Genomic DNA, 8,254 nt, shown 5'->3' on the forward strand with positions numbered 1-8,254 from the left:
ACTGGTTATATGGTCAATTTTAGAGAAGGTACAATGTGGTGCTGAGAAGATGGCATATTCTTTTGTTTTATAAATGTTCTGTAAATATCTGTTAAATACTTTTGGTTCATAATTTCTATTAGTTTCCCTATGTCCCTGTTAGGTTCTGTTTCGATGATCTGTCCATTGGTGAGAGTTGGGTGTTGAAATCTCCCACTAATTATTGTGTGAGGAACAGTGTATGTTTTGAGCTCTAGTAAGGTTCCTTTTATGAATGTAGGTGCCCTTGCATTTGGAGCATAGATATTCAGAATTGAGAGTTTGTATTGGTAGATTTTTCCTTTGATGGACATGAAGTGTCCTTCCTTATCTTTTTTGTTAACTTTGGTTGACAGATTATTTTATTCAATATTAAGATGCCTACTCCAGCTGGTTTTGTGGGATCATCTGCTTTGAAAAATTTTTCCAGCCTTTTACTCTGATGTAGTGTCTGTCTTTGTCTCTGAGGTGTGTTTTCTGTATGTAGCAAAATGATAGGTTCTCTTTAAGTACCCAGTCTGCTAGTCTATATCTTTTGATGGAGGAATTAAGTCCATTGATGTTAAGAGATATTGAAGAATAGCGATTGTTGTTTTCTGTTATTTTTGTTAGAGGTGGAATTGTGGAATTACTTTTGTGTGTCTCGTCTCTCTTCTTTGTGTTTGTTGCAAGGAAATTACTTTCTTGCTTTTTCTAAGGAGCAGTTTCCCTCCATGTGTTGGAGTTTTCCATTTATTATTCTTTGTATGGTTGGATTTGCAGAAAGATACGGTGTAAATTTGGTTTTGTTGTGTAATATCTTGGTTTCTCCATCTATGTTAATTAAGATTTTTGGTGGGTTTAGCAGTTTTGCCTGGCATTTCTCTTCTCTTATGGTCTGCATGACATTGGTTCAGGATTTTCTGGCTTACTGCTTTCCCTACTTTCTTCCTCTACTTCTTTTAATATTCTTTTTGTTTGTTTGTTTGTTTGTTTGTTTATGTTTGATTATATGATGGGAGGAATTTCTTTTCTGGGCCCCAATATATTTGACATTCTCTAGGCTTCTTACATCTTCATGGTCATCTCATTTTCTTAGGTCAGGGAAGATTTCTTTTATAATTTCCTTGACTATATATGTTGGGAGTCTTCACTCTCTTCCATACCTATTATCCTTGGGTGAGATCTTTCCATTGTGTGCTCTATTTCCTGGATGTTTTGGGTTAGGAGCTTTTTGTGTTTTACATTTTCTCTGACAGTTGTGTCAATGTTTTCTATGGTATTTTCTTGCCCCAAGATTGTCTCTTCTATCACTTGTATTATGCTGATGACTCCTGTGTTTATGACTCTTGATCTCTTTCCTAAGTTTTCTTTCTCCATTGTTGTCTCCCTTTGTGTTTTCTTTATTGTTTATAGTTCCATTTTTAGATCCTGAATCGTTTTGTTCGATTCCTTTACCTGTTTGGTTGTTTTCCTGTAAATCTTTAAGGAATCTTTGTATTTCCTCCTTAAGGGCTTCTACTTGTTTACCTATGTTGTTCGTTTTCTTTAAGGGAGTTATTTATGCTGTACTTAAAGTCCTCTATCATCATAATGAGGTGTGTTTTAAATACAAACCTTGCTTTTCTGGTGTGTTTGAATATTCGTTATTTACTTTGTAGGTAGAACTGTGCTCTGATGATCCCATGTAGTCTTGGTTTCTGTTGTTTAGTTTCCTGTGCTTGCCTTTATTCATCAAGTGGTCTCTGTGTTAGCTGGTCTTGCTTTCTCTGACAGTTCTTTGAGCCTCCTGTAAGCCTCGGTGACAGCACTCCTACAGACCTCTTTTCTCCCAGTGGGATCTGGGTACAGATAGCTATGGGACTGGGTCACCTCTAGGCACAGGCAGAAATGGGAAGGGTCCTGTCCCAGACTGCTCCTGCTTGTGTCCGGAGGGCTTCAGGAGGGTCTCGCAGAGCATAAGAGTTGATATTCTTTGCTACTGGGTGTGCCAGTGCTCCCTACGACTGGTTTTCAGCTCTGGACACAGGCAAAGACCTGAAGGATCCTTTTTCAGACTGTTCCTAGGTTCCTCTGCCTGGAGGCTCTAGGCATGTTCCTCTTGTGCCAGGAACATGAGCAGTAGTAGTGGTCTTTCCTGAACCCTCAGGATTTTCTGCACTTCTGAGGGTCCATTACTCACATCCCAGGATTTGGGCACACGGAGGTATGGCACTGGACCAGTTCATGGCTCAGGCAGAAACTGGAAGGGATGCCTGGGTGTGTGTCCTGAGGGCTCCTGGTGGGTGGATTGCAGCAGAACAGTTGGTCTTACCTCTGCTTTCTGGTGTGTCAGAGCTCCTGATGACGATCTTTTATCTCTGGGCACAACAGAAACCAGAACGTCCTACCCTTGACTGTTCCTAGGTAAATGCCAATTAAGAATTTGACAGTAGAGATTGCATTGAAATAGTAGATTGCATTTGGCAAGATGGCCATTTTTACTATATTAATCCTGCCAATCTGTGAGTATGGGAGACCTTTCCATATTCTGAGTCTTCAATTTACTTCTTCAGAGGCTTGAAATTCTTGTCATACAAATCTTTTACTTGCTTGGTTAGAGTGACGCCAAGATATTTTATATTATTTGTGACTATTGTAAAGGGTGTCATTTCCTTAATTTCTTTCTCAGACTGTTTATCCTTTGAGTAAATGAAGGCTTCTGATTTTTTGTGTTAATTTTATACTCAACCATTTTGCTGAAGTTGTTTATCTGCTTTAGGAGTTCTCTGGTGTAATGTTTGGGGTCACTTCTTTATACTATCTCATCAATTACAAATAGTGATATTTTAACTTCTTCCTTTCCAATTTGTATCCCTTTGAACTCCTTTTGTTGTCTTATTGCTTTGGCTAGGATTTCAAATACTATTTTGAATAATTAGGGAGAGAGTGGGCACCCTTGTCTAGTCCATGATTTTAGTGGGATTGTTTCAAGTTTCTCTCCATTTAATTTGATGTTAGCTAATGGTTTGTCAAACTTTGTCAAAGGCATCAACATCTAATGAGAAGACAATGTGTTTTTTTCCTTTGCGTTTGTTTATAGGGTGGATTACATGGTCTGCCCTTGTATGTTATCTGGCATTTTGCTTCTTCTTTTAATTTTCTTTCTTTGATTCATAGATTTTGTGTTTGGTTTATTATGAGCCAGGGATATTTTTTCCTGAACCAATCTAACTAGTGTTCGATAAGCTTCCTGTTTGTATATAGGCATCTCTCCTTTTAGGTTGGAAAATATTCTTTTATGATTTTTGAGAATATATCTTGGGCCTTGGACTGTGGACACCTCAGCCACTTCCATTCTTATATCTTTTCATGTTTTACCAGAGTTCATGGATACTTTTTAAAGGAATTTTAAAAATTTACATTTTGACTGATTTGTCTTATTGTACATGAATTATTTCTTCCATCTTCTGTATTCTCTTGGTGATGCTTCCCTGCATCCGTTACTCTCTTCCCTAGCCTGTCCATTTCTTGTATTTCCTCAATTTGTGTTTTTACCTTGCTTCTATTTTACTTTCTGGTCTTATACAGTACAATTTATTTCTTTCAGCTGCTTAACAGCCTTTTCCTGTATGTCTTTTAAGAGTTTTTTTCCTAAATCTCTTTTTATCGTATTTTCCTTTATTTCCTTAAGAGATTTATTTACTTCCTCTTTAAAAGCATCTATAATCTTTATAAATTGGATTTCGGTTCTTTTTCTTGTGTTGTGGTACTGGGAGCATATTTAGAGCTAGATATAGTGGTGTAGCTGTACTTTGAAGGTGTCATATTGCCTTGGATCTGTTGATTGTGTTCTTTCAAGAGCCTTTAGAAGTCTGGATGGCCTTCTTTCTCAACTTCTTCCAGATTTACCTAATTTAACCATAGGGGACAGTAGCCTCTGTTCATTGGTTGGGTGTAAATATCGGCATCAATTCTTTCAGCTGCTTGTTGGGTCTTTGGGAGGGCAGTCATGATAGGCCCCTTTTTGTGAGTACAACAAAACCTCAGAAATAGTGTCAGGCCTTGGGTCCTCCTGTTGAACTAGATCCCAGTTTCAGTTGTTGCTGGACATTCCCATCTTCAGGCTCCACTTATGTTTCTGCAGGTCTCCCTGACAGGAACAACTATGTGTCAGAGAATTTTACTGTGGGACGGCAACCCTATTCTTCAGTTGATGCTCTGTCCCTTTATGAAGGTGGGATCTATAAGTTCCCTTTCCCCTCTGTAGGGCACTGCATCCAACGTCCCTCCCTTTGTGTTCTGAGAGTCTCTTACCTCCCAGGTAATAATCCAGAGGGTTCCCCCACTTCCTATCTCCAGAGGTTGCCCATTTCCATTCTTTCTGCTGGCCTTTAGGACTTTAGTCCTAATCCCCCCAACCCAATTCATGATCGTTTTCTGCTCTTCCCCTCCCTGTTCCATTTTCCACCTTGGTCCCTCCCTCCCTCACCCAGTAAGAGTCCCAGCATTCTCAACTAACCTAGACCCTGTAAGATCTCTGACACTGGGCCAACAACCAGGCAATGTTCACTAGCTGATATGATGCCTGAAAAAATACAGCAGAGAACTGACAGAATGGACTCAGTCAGAGAAGATGCACCTAATTTTCAAGTAACTGGTGGCCCCAGAGATTGGGAATTCCTGGTGGGGTGGAAAGTTGGAGGGTGACATCTTCGTGGAGATGTGTGAAGGAGGTCTGGACTGTGGAACTGTCAGAGGGTGGAGAGGGAGAGGGATAAAATCTGGACTGTTAAAAAATTAAATTAAAAAATAATTCTATAAATAAATAAATAAATAAATAAATAAATAAATAAATAAATCAGTGATTTAAAAAAGTAAGTCTGGGTGGTTTGGGTTTCTGGACATTCTTGTCATAGTGGGTATTATGAGGGTTTTGAACCTCTATGTTCCTGGGATGACATACTTCTGAAACATATCCATGGGGCATGTATTTCCAGACCTACAATTCTAAATGTTTCACTAGGCTCATTAAGGAAGATGGGAAGAAAAGTGGCAAATGATAACAGGTCTCCCTTCTAGAGAGTACTTAGAACAGTTTTTCTTGGCCCAGAGGTATCAAAGTGCAGTGGAGATGTGTGGGGAAGGGAAGCATACCTGCATAGTTGAGGAAGCTGATAGAGTCAGAGCAGAGGTGGCAAAAGAATAGTGAATTGTGTGGTATAGCAGGCTGTTCAGGGAAGCATGGTTTGGCTTAGGGGGCACAGCAACCAGAGAAGATGGGCCTTGGAGAGAAGATAACCTGTATGGTTTATGAGTCCCAGGTCTATTGGAGGTTGTAGGGAAAAGCAGCAGGAGAATAGGAATGATGTTCCAGATACATTTTTGGATTCTGTTTGAGAGAATTTTATTTGGTATTTTGCATGACAGTTCATAAGAGAAATTTGTCAGGTATTATATTTTTGTTGGGTCTCTTTGTAGATTAGATATCATAGTAACTGTGGCTTCATAGAAGAAATTAAGTCATGTTCCTTGTGTTTCTTTTTTTGGAATAAATTCATGAGTGTTGGCATTACATCTTCTTTGAAAGTTTGATAGAATTCTGTGTTACAAGCATATGACCCCGGGCTTCTTGATGTGTGAAACTTTTCATGACTGCTTCTATTTCTTTAGGAGTTATTGGACTATTTAGATTGTTTACTTAATCTTGACTTAATTTTGGTACATGATATATCCATAGAAAATTATACATTTTGTTTAGTTTTTTCATTATTGTTGTGTATAATCTCTCATAATAAGATTGTGTGTTTTGAATTTCTTTGGTTTCTGTTGTTATGTATAAGATTTAATTTCAGACTTTGGTAATTTGGATATTGTTTCTGTGCCTTCAAGTTAGTTTAACTAATGGTTCATGGTTCTTGATTTTCTCAAAGACCATGCTTTGGGATTTTTTGTTTATGTACATAGTTCCCTTTGTTTCTAATAGGTTGTTTCCAGCCTCGTGTTTGACTATTTCCTGCCATCTACTGCTCTTGGTTGTATTCACTTGCTTTTGTGCTAGATTTTCAGATGTGCTGTAAAGCTGCTAGTAGAACATCTCTCCAGTTACCTTATGAAGGCACTTAGTCCTTTGAACTTTCCTCATAATATTGTTTGCATTGTATTTGGGTTAGTATTGACTTCATTTTCATTTAATTTTAGAAAGTCTTTAATTTCTTTCTTTATTTTTCCAAGACCAAATTATTGAGCAGAAAGTTGCATAGTTTTCATGACTGTGGGCTCACTGTTGTTTTCATTGTTATTGAAGTCCAGTACTACTCTGTGGCATGCATTTGTTGTAAAATGTCCTGTAGATTCCAGTTTACACCATTTGGTTCATAACACCTTGACTGTGTCTCTGTTTAATTTCTGTCTCAATGACCTGTACGCTGTTGAGAGTGGGGTATTGGAATTACCTCTCATAATTGTATAGTGTTCCATATGTGCTTTACCCGTTAATATGGTTACCTTTATGAATGTGGTTACACTTGCATTTGAGCATAGATGTTCAGAAGTGAAATTTCATCTTGCTGAATTTTTACTTTGGTGAGTGTAGAGTCCTTCCCCATTTCTTGTGAACAATTTTGATTGAAAATTTATTTTATTGAGTATTAACAGGGTTTATCCAATTTGTTTCATCAGACTTTTTCCCTTAGAGAGGGAAGGGAAGTCAGTGCAATTGAATATGTATGGTAGTAAATAAGAAGTTGAACAAACTTTAAAAGAAGTGGAATAAACCACAACATCAAGGTACATCTTAGTAGTGGTTGGCAGTGGAAAATGAATGAAAATGAAAGTACAATATCTACTGTTTATTATAATACCTTCATGAAACTAATTGTTTGTACACTATGGTTGCTGGAATTTAAGTAAATGTGGTAATGAGTTCAATCCAGAAAAAATTCCAGCAATGGGAAAGGAGAAAAAGACACAAAGTCCTGCCCCTAACCAAGAAACTATTTTTATTTTATGCCGTCTATGCAATGGAAAATAAATCTTACCAATAAAGTGTCACTGAGTATATCAGACACACACCAGAACTATACAAATGCCTCGGAATAGACGACAGCGCAAAGCCAAGGAAAAATCCAAGTTTTCTCTTTTGTCTTTCATTTTGTCATGAGTTTTATTTTGTCTGACAGGTATTTGATTTCTTTGATTTAGTGTTCTTTTTTTCTTTTTTCTTTTTCCTCTTTGTTCTTATGCTTGTTGGGGACTTTTAGAAAGCCTGGCATGCCATGATATTTTCTGAGTAAAGACATGCAAAAATATCTGGAAGAAGGTAGAGGAAGGAAAAAATATGATAAAATTATATTGTATGAAAAAGTTTAAAATATGTGTAATAATATATTAATGTTAATTTTTAAGTACCAAGAGAGACTGAAATAGGCTATTTTGTCTCACAGTCTTGGCCCAGTCAACTCTCTGACCAAATTCATTCCCCTGAGTTTGTGTAGCTTCTGATTCAATAAATTTTCTGTAAGAATAGAGCAAGTCCCTGCATGACAGAGACATTCGTCCATTCTACAGTTAAAATGTATTCTAGAAAAGAGTTCAATCTGGATACATTGCTGATGATTAAAGTAGCTTAGCAGACAGTAAGGTGGCTTAGCAGCTAAAGATATGTTCTTTGTCTGTGAGTGAGTATGCTCAGGAACATCGAGTTCGAAGAGAGATTCAATTCCCTGAAGCTGTCCTCTGATCTTCAAACACATATAATGCTAATCATAGTCCCAAACATATATAAGCAATAAATAAACAAAAATAATTATAAAGCACGGATAAAATTTTATGCAGCATAGGATGGTTTTTGAGTTGGTACAATCTTAAATGAGGGAATGCTGTAAGAATCTGGTACAGACGTAGCAATGGATTTTGATCTGTCTGCACTCAAGTACAAAGAAGGTCATAGACTCTAACATGCATATGTGCAACTTAATTTCTACACTGAAAGTAAAAGACTGACTTAAAATTGCTGTGTTCAATACTGTATGGTCTTCTGAGACAAGAGAGAAACACACATGAGGGAGATTGCCAATCATGAGGATGACAACGAAGTTTTACTTACAATTCATAATAATAGAAACTATTATACCAATATATGAAGGGATAGAATGGAACCTTCTGATCTTTTAATACCTCACCTTACTCAGTGTATTGTGACAGGAAATCTAATTTATTACTTCAAGTATTGTATCTACAAATCTTAGCAGACAGGCTTCATAATTCTGTTAGTTAT

The sequence above is a fragment of the Rattus norvegicus genome, chromosome 9, assembly GCF_021556685.1.
Source record: "Rattus norvegicus strain SHRSP/BbbUtx chromosome 9, alternate assembly SHRSP_T2T, whole genome shotgun sequence".
NCBI lineage: Eukaryota > Metazoa > Chordata > Mammalia > Rodentia > Muridae > Rattus > Rattus norvegicus.